This window comes from Ursus americanus, chromosome 20 (genome assembly GCF_024610735.1).
Source record: "Ursus americanus isolate L20-20 chromosome 20, mUrsAme1.1.p, whole genome shotgun sequence".
NCBI lineage: Eukaryota > Metazoa > Chordata > Mammalia > Carnivora > Ursidae > Ursus > Ursus americanus.
Genome location: NC_142146.1, coordinates 12409726 through 12421710, shown reverse-complemented (window position 1 = coordinate 12421710; position 11985 = coordinate 12409726). Strand labels below are relative to the sequence as shown.

Here is an 11985-nt window from a genome sequence, read left to right as displayed (position 1 = left end):
ACATCTCAGGGTCCTGGAAGCAAGCCCTGCATTGAGGTCCCTGCTCAGTGGGAAGCCTGCTTCTCCTTCTCCCCGTGCCCCTCCCCCCCAAAATAAATAAAATCTTTAAAAACAAAACAGGATGCAATTAATATGATAGTTGGGTAGCTTAATGAACATCATGTTTCTTTTGGGGGCTCATCTGGGATTTTAGAGTGAACTGTATCCAAGGGCTGCCAGGGGCAATTCATGAGAGAGTCGGAGAGTTCCTCGCTTTTCACCCTAAACTCCTTGTTTAATTCCACAATATTCAAATGAAGTTGTGGATCTTCCACTGGGTCTTCATCTTGCTTTTTTGCCAGAGCTGTTGCAGCCACACATCCGGAGGTCCCGTGCACAGAAAGGTTATGTGCGTTTCCATCTGCTGCACGGCCACACTCATAGTCAGAAAGGGAGGAATTGCTCTGCTGTTGCTCAAACCAGTTGCCCTACTGGTAACCCTGGCACGGCTGGAACACTGGCTTCACACTCTGCCAGTCCCAGTAATAATTACTTGTGGAGCTGTGCCCAAACCTGCAAGACTCTCCCGCCCAGTCATTTATCCAGAAACTTTAGAAAATGACACCAGTTTTTATGCCTATGTCAAAAATTCCAGCTCTGGGAGCTAAAATCTCTTACCCCAGCAAATCTCTCTCACCACTTCCATCGTTCTTTTTACAATTACTAATTGGACTTTACCGTAAGAAAGAGTTGGCCCTTCTTTCAATTTATTTATATATATGTCAGTATGGACTCGTGAGTATTAATTTTATTCCATTATTGTCATCGATTTTGCTGTTCAAATTGTCTCATCCTCTTTCAAAATATCTCAGCCCATCTGCTTCCTATTGAGCTGAATTTCCAGCCACAGCCCCTCAGACACCTACTCACGGGAGTGCAGGGCAGGTTGGGGAGGTTCAGAGCCCTTGCACCGATGGCCAGGTTTCTGGGGAATTCACTGAGGCATTTTCCCAGCAAAGGCTGGGCCCTTCTGGAATGGGCAGATTCTAGCCAGAGGAAGTCAGTCATGGTTCCAGGGGCAGGGAGTTCTAGGAAGGGCTGAGCCTGGCCAGGTAGGCTCGTCCATAATTCATCCTGCCCTCCAGAGACCCACCCCAGTCCTGACCCAGTAGCCACACCGGCCGACCACCTCATGTGTCCTGTGTTTTTCCTTCTTGACCCGCTCTTCTCTTCCCGGCTGCGGGGATAGTGGCTGAGAAGTCGGACGGCAGACAACTGGGCAGCACTTGACCACATTCTTTGATGCAGAGGAAGTACCCCCCTCCTGGGGTTTAGCTCCCAGCTGTTCTCCACCGGCCCCAAGAGCAGCCAAAGCAGAGACAGGAGTGCAGCGCACCAAGAGAGACCACTTAAGGACAAGAGGGACTTCCCCATGTTGAAGTGGGCTGGCACGAGAAGGCTCCAAACTCATCTTCTTGCTTCTTTAAGATATGCAAGGATTATTCACCCTGGGAAGGGTGTGGACCTCAGCCTGGGAAGCCAGGCAGCCAAGACGCATGGGGCCCTCTCCTACGGGATACCATGCTGCTTCAACTTCAGAATAGAGACCTTAAAATACATACTGTTCTCACACACTTCTAACACACAATTTTAACACATTGGACACATCTACTATTACAGCAAAAAGTGACATCACATTTTCAAAACACCTGCTTCTATTGTCAGCCAAGGACTTGAATCTGGGAAACTTTTGCCAGCAGCCCGACACTTCCAGTCCTCCACCAGCCAACTCCAGGCCCATCTCCCCCCAGAAGCTTCCCCAATCTCTCCAGGCCTCCTTGATGCCCTGCTTGGAGCTTCCTGAGTCTGAAAGGGGAAATACTGCTCAGGGGCAAGACTGTCTCCCTACTAGACTGCAGATTCCTCATAGTCAGGGGTTTCGCTCATTGGCACTCAGAGTGCCTGCTGCCACTCACACAGAGCCCAAGCTTGAGAGCCTGGCAATCGATGTGCACAGCCCAGCCCGCACTCGACAAGCTGGCCTTCTGCTGGAAGAGCCCCAGTCTGGCCCTGCCTCCAACTCTGCTTCACTCTCGGTCTCTTTCTACCTATTTCTCTGTCTTCCTTGGGCAAACTTCATTCCCTTCCGGGCCAAGCCCATGACAGTGTCCGTCTAGACTATCTCTAGAGTCTCCAAGTTGGAATTTTTAAACTGCAAACTTGCCCTCCAATTTAGAAGTTCTGGTAAAGCCCATGTTTACTCACGTTGATTAGATGTCGCGCCAGAATCTCGCACCAGACCGGCTTCTTCCTATCATGCTCCATCGACGGCGCAACAGGAAGGAAATTTTGCTCATCTCACCTCTTCCATTTCCTCTTTCTGTGCCGCCCCCACCGGCTGATCCCTTCCAGCCACCCAGCCTGTCTCTCCTTTTGTGCCTCTGCCCAGTGTGTTATGTTCAGGGACCTGGGAGGGGGCTACTTTCAGCGGAGGGAAGGGGGGGCGCATGTGTAAGCTTTCCACCATGTATCAGTCCCTTGCCTTGGTACAAACATTTGTTTGCAATCAGTGTATTTATTCATTTATTAAAATATCTTCAACCACATGTTACGTGTTAGAGTTCTCCAGATGTCTTCTCTGTGGGTTAGGCAAAGCTGAGGTTATCACACCCATTTTGTAGACAAGGCTGCCAAGGCCCAGAGAGGACAAGTCACTTGCCTGGAAACACATAGTTGATAAGAGTCACCAGGGCCTTCTGGCTCCCATACCAGTGCTCTCTTGTCCACAATGTATGTGAATATTCTGTGTAATTCTTTTCTCCTTCCTACTCTCCAACCCCTCCCACTCAGATCTAGTTAGCTATTCCAGAACACAGTTATTTCTCACTCGTCTGGGGATCCCTCACATCATAGCCCAGCCGGTGATTAACACAGCAGATACTCAATAAAAATTTACTGAAGGAATGCATGTTTCTATGTAGAAAGCCTTCCCAAGAATCACCTACTCTTCCCTAAGACGATCCCAGTGCTTTTTGTACACAGACTCCAGGCCCTGGGGTTTCTCTGGGGCTCAGTTTCCCTGTCTGTAGAGCAGTTGTACAGGGTTAGACTCGATGACATCTATGTCCCTTAAGCGGTGACACCCTGTTGTTGGCTCTGGGGCTCTGCCCAGGAGGACTGGTGTCTGTGCTTCTGGGAACACATGACGCTCAGCCAGCCCGAGATCAGGGACAGCAAACAGAAGCAGTGGGGCACACTGTCTGGTAAAGAAGACAACATAGGGCTTGGAAATTGGTGCTTACAGTAGAGCCTAGAAGTAAGTGGGTGGCGTGAATAGGCTGAGCTGTCGACTCTCTGCAGTCAATTCCATTCCTCTGATATTACTTTCTTTTAAAATTTTTTAAATTTAAATTCAATTTAATTAACATTTACCATATTATTAGTTTCCGTGATAGAATTCAGTAATTGATCAGCTGCATATAACACCCAGTGCTCACTCCATCAAGTCCCCTCCTTAATGCCCATCACCCAATTATTCCATCCCCCACCTTCCTCCCCTCCAGCAGCCCTCAGTTTTTCCCTATAGTTAAGAGTCTCTTATGGTTTTCCTCCTTCTCTGTTTTTGTATTACTTTATTTTTCCTTCCCTGCCCCTATAATCATCTGTTTTGTTTCTTAAATTCTACATATGAGTGAAAGCATATGATATTTGTCTTTCTCTGACTGACTTACTTGGCTTAGCTTAAAATCCCCTAGTTCCATGTACATTATTGCAAATAGCAAGATTTCATTCTTTTTGATGGCTGAGTAATATTCCATTGTATATATATATATATACCACATCCTCTTTATCCATTCATCTATCGATGGACATCTGGGCTCTTTCCATATTTTGGCTCTTGTGGACATTGTTGCTATAAACATTGGGGTGTAAGTGCCCCTTCAAATCACTATGTTTGTATACTTTGGATAAAAACCCAGTAGTGCAATTGCTGGGTCATAGGGTAACTATTTTTAACTTTCTGAGGAACCTCCATACTGTTTTCCAGAGTGGTTGCACCTGTTTGCATTTCCACCAACAGTGTAAGAGGGTTCCCGTTTCTCCACATCCTCTCCAACATCTGTTGTTTCCTGAGTTGTTAGTTTTAGCCATTCTGACCAGTGTGAGGTGGTATCTCATTGTGGTTTTGATTTGTATTTCCCTGATGCTGAATGATGTTGAGCATTTTCTCATGTCTGTTGGCCATTTGTATATCTTTGGAGAAATGTCTGTTTATGTCTTCTGCCCATTTCTTGATTGGATTTTTTGGTTTTGGGTGTTGAATTTGGTAAGTTCTTTATAGACTTTGGATACTAGCCCTTTATCTGATATGTCATTTGTGAATATCTTATCCCATTCTGTAGGTTGCCTTTTAGTTTTGTTGACTGTTTCCTTTGCTGTGCAAACGCTTTTTATCTTGATGAAGTCCCAATAGTTCATTTTTGCTTTTGTTTCTCTTGCCTTTGGAGAAGTGTCTAGCCAACATCAAAGAGGTTGTTGCCTGCATTTTCCTCCAGGATTTTGATGGATTCCTGTCTCACATTAGGTCTTTCATCCACTTTGAGTTTATTTTTGTGTATAGTGTAAGATGGTGGTCCAGTTTCATTCTTCTGCACATGGATATTCAATTTTCCCAACACCATTTATTGAAGAGACTGTCTTTTTTCCATTGGATATTCTTTCCTGCTTTTTCAAAGATTATGTGACCATAGAATTGAGGGTCCATTTCTGGGTTCTCTATTCTGTTCCATTGATCTATGTCTGTTTTTGTGTTAGTACCGTACTGTCTTTATGATTACAGCTTTGTAATAGAACTTGAAGTCTGGAATTGTGATGCCTCCAGTTTTGGTTTTCTTTTTAATGTTCCTTTTACTGTTCAGGATATTTTCTGGTTCCATGCAAATTTTAGGATTGTTTGTTCCATCTCTGAAAAATGTCAATGGCATTTTGATAGGGATTGCATTGAATGTGTAGACTGCTTTGGGTAGCATAGACATTTTAAAAATATTTGTTCTTCCAATCCATGAGCATGGAATGTTTTTCCATTTCTTTGTGTCTTCTTCATTTTCCTTCATTAAGTGTTCTATAGTTTACAGAGTACAGATCTTTTACTTCTTTGGTTAGGTTTATTCTTAGGCATCTTAGGGGTTTTGGTGCAATTGTAAATAGGATCAAGTCCTTGATTTCTCTTTCTTCTGCCTCATTGCTAGTGTGTAGATATGCAACTGACTTCTGTGCATTGATTTTATATCTTGCCATTTTGCTGAATTTCTGTATCAATTCTAGCAATTTTTTGCTGGAGTCTTTTGGGTTTTCTACATAGAGTATCATGTTGTTTATGAAGAATGAAAGTTTGATTTCTTCTTTGCTGATTTGGATCCTTTTATTTCTTCATGTTGTCTGACTGCTGAGGTTAGGACTTCCAGTACTATGTTGGACAACAGTGGTGAGAGTGACATTTCTGTTGTGTTCCTAATCTTAGAGGGAAAGCTCTCAGTTTTTCCCTGCTGAAAATGATAATTGCTGTGGGTTTTTCATATATGGCTTTTATGATATTGAAATATGTTCCCTCTACCCCTACACAGTGGAGAGTTTTAATCAAGAAAGGATGCTGTATTTTGTCAAATGCTTTTTATGCATCTATTGAGAGGATCATATGGTTCTTGTCCTTTCTTTTATCAATGTGGTGTATCACACTGATTGAGTATAGATGTTGAACCACAGTTGCAACCCGGGAATAAATCCCACTTTGTCGTGGTGAATAATCCTTTAATTAAAAAAAAATTTATTATGTTGTGTTAGTCACCATACAGTACATCATTAGTTTTTGATGTAGTGTTCCATGATTCATTGTTTGCATATAACACCCAGTTTTTGGATCCTATTAGCTAGTATCTTAGTGAAAATTTTTGCATCCATGTTCAACAGGGATATTGATCTGTAATTCTCCTTTTTAGTGGGGTCTTTTGTCTGGTTTGGTAATGCTGGCCTCATAGAATGAGTTTGGAAGTTTTCCTTCCATTTCTATTTTTTTTGAAACAGTTTCAGAAGGCTAGGTATTAATTCTTTAAATATTTGGTAGAATTTCACTGGGAAGCCATTTGGCCCTGAACTCTTGTTTTGGAGAGATTGTTTGATAACTGATTCAATTTTTTTGCTGATTATGGGTCCTTTCAGGGTTTCTATTTCTTCCTGTTTTAGTTTTGGTAGTTTAAATGTTTCTAGGAATCCATCCATTTCTTCCAGATTGTCTAATTTGTTGGCATATAATTGCTCATAATATTCTCTTGTAATTCTTTGTATTTCTTCACTGTTGGTTGTGATCTCTCCTCTCTCATTCATGATTTCATTTATTTGGGTCTTTTTTCTTTTTGATAAGTCCCACCAGCTGTTTATTGATCTTAATAATTCTTTCAAAGAACCAGCTCCTAGTTTTGTTGATCTGTTCTTTTTTTTTATTATTTCTATATCATTGATTTCTGCTCTAATCTTTATTATATCTTTTTTGCTGGATTTAGGTTTTATTTGCTGTTCTTTTTACAGCTCCTTTAGGTGTAAGGTTAGGTTGTGTATTTGAGACTTTTCTGGTTTCTTGAGAAAGGCCTGTGTTGCTGTATACTTCCTTCTTAGGACCACTTTTGCTTCATCCCAAAGATTCTGAACTGTGTGTTTTCATTTTCATTTACTTCCATGTATTTTTTAAATTCTTCTTTAATTTCCTGGTTGACCCATTCATTCTTTAGTAGGATGCTCTTTAACCTCCATGTATTTGTGGTCCTTCCAGATTTTTTCCTTGTAGTAGAATTCAAGTTCTAAAGCACTGTGTCTGAAAATATGTATGGACTAATCTCAATCTTTTAATACCAGTTGAGACTTGATTTGTGACCCAGTATGTGATCTATTCTGGATAATGTTCCATGCATTCGAGAAGAATGTGTATTCTGCTGCTTTAGGATGAAATGCTCTGAATATATCTGTTAAGTCCATCTAGTCCAGTGTGTTATTCAAAGTCATTGTTTCTGTATTGATCTTCTATTTATTTAATCTGTTCATTGATGTGAGTGGGATGTTAAAGTCCCCTACAATTATTGTATTATTATCAATGTTTTTCTTTATTTTATTTAAAGATTTATTTATTTGCCAGAGAAAGAGTGAGGGAGAAAGAGAGCACGAGAGGGGGGGGGAAGAGCAGAGGGATGAGGGAGAAGCTGATTCCCCACTGAGTAGGGAGTCCACCATGCAGGGCTCCACCCCAGGACCCTCAGATCATGACCTAAGTTGAAGGCAGACACTCAACTGACTGAGCCACCCAGGCACCCCTCAACGTGCTTCTTTAATTTCGTTATTAATTGGTTTATATATTTGGCTGATCCCAAACTGGGGGCATAAATATTTACAAGTGTTAGATCTTCCTATTGGATAGACCCTTTTATTACGACATAGTGTCCTTCATCTCTTAGTATAGTCTTTGGTTTAGATTCTAGATTTTCTGATATAAGGATGGTTACTCCAGCTTTCTTTTGATGTCCATAAGCATGATAAATTGTTCTCCGTCCCCTCACTTTCAATCTGGAGGTGCCTTTGGGTTTAAAATGAGTGTCTTCTAAGCAGCATATCAATGGGTCTTGTTTTTTTTTTATCCATTCTGGTACCCTATGTCTTTTGATTGGAGCATTTAGTCCGTTTACATTCAGAATAATTACTGAAAGATCTGAAAGTGCCATTGTATTACCTGTAATGTCGCTGTTCCTGTAGATTGTCTCTGACCTTTCTGGTCTTTGTTTGGGCTCTCTCATTGCTCAAATGATCCCCTTTAATATTTCTTGCAGGGGTGGTTTAGTGTTCACAAATCCCTTTACTTTTTGTTTGTCCTGGAAATTATTTATCTCTCCTTCTATTCTGAATGACGGCCTTACTGGATAAAGTATTCTGGGCTGCATATTTTTCCCATTTATCACAAAATATATCATGCCAGTCCTTTCTGGCCTACCAGGTCTCTATGGACAGGTCTGCTGCCAGCCTTATGTTTCTACACTTGTAGGTTAAGGACCTCTTGTCCCGAGTTGCTTTCAGGATTTTATCTTTATTTTTGAAATTTGCAAGTTTCACTATTGTATGTCAAGGTGTTAACCTATTTCTATTGATTTTGAGGGGGCATTCTCTGTGCCTCCTGGTCTTGAATGCCTGTTTCCTTCCCCAAATAGGGAAGTTCTCAGCTATAATTTGTTCAAATAAACCTTCTGTCTCTGTCTCCTGCTCTTCATCTTCTGGGACCCCTATTAGCCAGATATTATTTTGTTTTATGGAATCACTAAGTTCTCAAAGTCACCCTTCGTGATCCAGTAGTTGTCTTTCTCCTTTACAGCTCCCATATTTTCCATCATTTTGTTTTCTGTATCACCGACTCTCTCTTCTGCCTCATTTATCCTTGCTCTTAGAGCTTCCATATGTGACTGCATCTCAGTAATAGCATTTTTAATTTCCGCCTGTTTAGATTTTAGTTCTTATTTCTACAGTAAGTGATTCTCTAGTGTCTTCTATGTTTTTTTTTTCAAGCCCAGCTAGTATCTTTATAATCATTTTTTAAATTCTAGTTCAGGCATTTTACTTATATCCTTATTGATTAAATCCCTGGCAGTAGGTATTACATCCTGTTCTGTCTTTTGGGGTGAATTTCTCTGTCTAGTCATTATGTCCAAAAAAGAAAGGAGGAAAGAAAAAGAAAAAGTAAAAATCGCGGTAACAACAACAACCTCAAGAAGTGTGTCTAGTGCATGCTGTGCACACTCTGTGGTTGTGTTTTGGCTGCTCTTTCCCACTGGACCTTCCTCTACAGAATTCCTCCTTGCTTGTAGTGGGGAGTGTTTGGACCTTTAAGTAGCTGTGCTTGGTTTGTCAAGATAAGCCTCACATTTGCCACATTCTCTCCCTCCAATTGTGCAGATTGTTTCTTTAATTCTTGGATCGTCTTACTAGTTGTTAAAAAATAGTTGAATGTTGATCTAGCTACATTCAAAGGACGAGGCAAGTTCAGGGTCTCCCTTCTACTCTCCCATCTTCCCAAGTTCTGATATTACTTTCTTTAAAACTTCTAGGTGCAAACCCATTTCATTCCTTTTCAAAGGTCTCAGAAAGCTGACCACTAATCAACAGTTGAGACCTGAAAGAAAAGCTTGCCAGCCTATTCCTTCACCTTTTCATCCCATCTGTCCATCCACAAGGCCCTCCCCAAGTGTCTGTCCCAGGCCCAGGCAGGCTGACTCCCCACTCCCAACCTTGACCCCCAGCCAGTTGGTTGATCTCATCTCCCTTCTGAATCCAGATGTTCTCCCCTCCTCACCAGATAAGTTTTGTAGTTTTGCTAAGTTGTTTATTATGGTATTTTTCAAACAGTCCCCCCAAAAGTGCCAGGATAGTATAATGAGCTCCCATGCAACCATCATCCAGCTTCAATTATCAACCGGTGGCCAATCTGTTTCACATACATGCCCACCCACTTATCCCTTCCTGTATTATTTTGAAGCAAACATCAGACATCATATCAGGTAATCTATAAATATTTGATATGAGCCTTTAAAATATACGGACTTTGATCACTGTCAAAAGTTAACACTAATTCTGTAACATCATCAAGTATCCAGTCACTAATCTTATAACTTTTTCCCTTACAGGTTGTTTGTTTGGACCAGGATCCAAATAAGTTCCACACAATATGAATGGCTGGGGTATATGTTGTCTTTTTAAACCTATAGGTTCCTTCTCCACCTCCATCTTTTTGCTTTTCCTTGAAACTTATTTATTGAAGAAACTGGTTGTTTGTCCTGTATGTCAGGTTTGCCACGGTTTGGATTGTGCTGATTGCATCCTTGTGGTAGTGTTGAGCACATTTCTCTGCCCTCGTGTTTTTCTGTAAATTGGAAGTTGGAGGTCTGATCAGATTCAGTTTTGATACTTCACAGGTGGTGCTGTTCATTCATCAAGGGGCATGTACCGTCAGGTTGTTGCCCTTCTTGTGAGGTGAGCAGCTGCTGATGCTCAGTGCCAAGGCCCATTCATTCTTTAGTGGTTGCACAGTGGTGGCTGGTTTACTGCTGATGGTCTCCTCCTGCAGACTCTGGTGTACCCCCATTCTTTCTATAGCGTCTTCCTCCTGAATGGGTTCTTAGCAACTGGCATTCCTTGGCACTTAGCTATCAGACTCCTGTCAATGTCCCACAGGGCTGGGCATTAAAAGCAGGAGATAGCACAAATTCTACAAAAATGCCCCAGTTAGGGGCTGCTCTTGGGGGAGAGGAGGTTGGGTGGTCATCACTGTGTGTGGCCTGACTCCTTCAACCAAAATAAGACTCTCACAGGTGAAGTCAAGTGTCGCTCGGTGCCAGCTGAGGTCACATGGTTCTTTGAAAAGGAATGAAATGGGCTTGCGCCTAGTGGGAGGCTGCCCCCGCTAAAACTCCCAGCAGCTTGTATTGTCACAGTCACTTGTAGCTCTGAGTCCTTGTATCCTTGACCTTTCCAGCTCACTCACAGCTCATCCTCCCCAGCTGTTCCCTACCCCTGCAGATCCAGGTATGGGATCAGTCCTGTGACTCTGTCTCCTCAGAATCACTCCCAACTCCTTTGTGAGCATGACAGATTTCCTTAGGTTTGGGGCCCTGGTTGGGTTTCAAGTTGCCCTGTGCCTGGGCCCCTCTCTTTCTTCCGGCCCCTTCTCAGTCACTGAGTGTCCTTCCCACAGAGGCACTCCCCTCATTACGGTGAAGAACAGCTCAGTGGCTCACTGCAGTGACAGAGACCACCTGCCTCGGGTTTCACCCAGCAGCACAGATCATTGAAATACCTCCCCTACCCCTGTCCCCATTCCCACCCAGTCCCTATGGAGAGAAGGATAATGTGGAAATACTTAGTGCTCCTCCCCTTTAGAACTACATTTTTGTGCCAGTGGGCAGTGTAGCAAAGCCTTGGACTCTCTCGCAGAATCATATTTTTAAAAACATAAAACAAGATATGTTAAAAGATATGTTAAAAACAGTGTTTCAAGATACCTGTACCTCAGAATTGGAAACAATCCAAATGGCCTCAGTGGGAAGATGGTTAAATAAATTAGGTACATGCCTACCATGGAACACTACTCAAGAACAAAAAGGAACAAACTATTACCTACACAACAATTTGGATTGATTTCAAGAGAATTATACAGAAGGAAAACAAGCCAATCTCAAAAGGTTATCTATTTTGGAAAGTATGTAAACCTCAAAAAGATTCCTTTATAGGAATATAGATTCCTTTACATAACATTTTGGAAATGACAAAATTATAGAGATGGAGAACAGATTAGTGGATGCCAGGGTCTAGGAAAGGGAGAGGATGGCAAGTGTCTGCCTATGAAAGAACAGCATGAGGGATCCTTGTGGTGATAGAACTGTCGTCGTGATCACACAAATCTACACATGAGAGAAAACTGCATGGAACTAAATACACACACACACACACACACACACACACACACAGAGGAATGCACATACAACTGGTGAGATCAGAATCAAGGAGGGGGATGGTATCAATGTCAATTTCCTGGTTGTGATATTGTACTATAGTTTTGCAAGATGTTACATGGGCAGAAACTGGGTGAAAGATATACAGGATCTGTCTGAATTATTTCTTAAAATTCGTGTCTATAATTAAGGTAATTTTACCTTAAAATAAAAAGTTAAAACATTATTCTGAAATACAAATATTAAAATACTTTAAAAACACATTTATGATACAGGAACATCTGCATTTCATTATTAACACATTTCAAAAGAACTAGAGGCAGATCTTACAACTCTGATGGCAGTGGTGAGTATAAACAGTGTTTCAAGATACCTGTGATGAAGTCCTGCTAATACTACTATGCCTACATCCACGATTGAAGGACATGTCAATTTCGTTAGAGGTTAATGAAAATAAAAATGTAAATTTTCT

General features: G+C 41.8%; 1 pseudogene; it reads right to left on the bottom strand.

Annotated features, from left to right (window-relative positions):
• Positions 1-127: 127 nt before the first annotated feature.
• Positions 128-577, bottom strand: LOC148108371 (putative uncharacterized protein C6orf52 pseudogene; annotated as a pseudogene).
• Positions 578-11985: the final 11408 nt, after the last annotated feature.